General features: G+C 43.8%; 1 pseudogene; it reads right to left on the bottom strand.

Annotated features, from left to right (window-relative positions):
• Positions 1-340: 340 nt before the first annotated feature.
• Positions 341-1,299, bottom strand: LOC105514647 (annotated as a pseudogene).
• Between the last annotated feature and the right edge of the window lie 7 nt (positions 1,300-1,306).

Consider the following 1,306-nt stretch of genomic DNA (forward strand, 5'->3'; position numbering starts at 1 on the left):
GGTCTTTCGCAGCCTCCATACTAGCGTTGGCCCCCTGGACCCACCTTATGCATCCTTAACTCATCTTTTCTCATTCCTTTGACTCCGCCAGATTTCGTAGCCCCTGCGGCCTGGTGTTGGGTGTGTCCATCCCAACAGTTCCATGCCAATCCAGCCCATCTTTCAACATTAGTCTAGAAGGGACCAGAGGGCCTTGAGGGAAGCATGTACTTAATAGCTCACAGCTCAAGATGTTCACAGATGACATAAGGAAAGAAAACTGAAAAATAGACTAACTGGTTAAACTATATTTTGATGTTAAGGTAAAAGGTCACTGACATCTTTACCAGGTACACTCTGAAACAATCAACCTTCTGTATTAGGTACCAAAGGTTTCCAATAAATAATAAAGACTGAAAAGCATACAGACCTCGATCTCAACTGGACACAACTAGTTTCAAACAGAAACTATTTTGAAATTGTTTTTTAAAAAACTTAACAAATTCTGGGGTAATCAGGAAAATAACTGGAATATATATTTGTACAGAAAAAAAAATGTGAGCTGATTATAGCATGTGACAAAGGCATCTTTCAGAAGTGATTATGTATTTTTCTTTTACATCACAACATGCTTTTTACAGACATTATGGATTATGCTCACATTCCCTTAAATGTTGTTTCCAAAGGTGCTCAGCCTCTAGCCCAGCTGGAATCTCCAGGAAAAGGCAGAGACAGTTTGGGAGAAAAGAGGCAGGTGAGGAGGGGGTGGTAAAAAGATAAAGCAGCCTTCCAGTTAAAGATTAGCCCTCAGGTAAAGGTCAGCTTCAGGCAGGCTGGCCTCTGGCAGAGTCAGGGTCAGAGGAGGGAGCAGCAGCGGGGTGGGACTGGGGCATTCTACATCTCATTCAGGTCAAGCAGAGTCTGTTCCTGCATGCTTTCTGTACAGAGGTGCTCCTCTTTGGTGCATTACAGTGTATCTTCCAAGTCATCAATTGTCTTTTTGAGCTTGGCAATTGATCTCTCAGCAAACTCAGCACGGGTCTCTGCCTCCTTGAGATTATCAGTAAGAATCTTCTCCCCTTCCTCACATTTGTCTTCTTTTTGAGAGTACTTTTCTTCAGCTGCACTCAGATACTTCAGGTTCTGGTGCATCAGTCTGATGTGTTCATCCATCTCCTGGCAACAGGACTCAGCCAGCTCAGCTCGTTCTTCTGTGCCTTCCACGTCTCCTTCAATGACCACCAACTTACGAGTCACCTCTTCATGCTTCCTATCTGCCTCTTCTGCAATGTGCTTAGCTTCTTTGAGTTGGATTTCCTGGAGTTCC

Source organism: Colobus angolensis, unplaced genomic scaffold (assembly GCF_000951035.1).
Source record: "Colobus angolensis palliatus isolate OR3802 unplaced genomic scaffold, Cang.pa_1.0 Scaffold25, whole genome shotgun sequence".
NCBI classification, from domain to species: Eukaryota; Metazoa; Chordata; class Mammalia; order Primates; family Cercopithecidae; genus Colobus; species Colobus angolensis.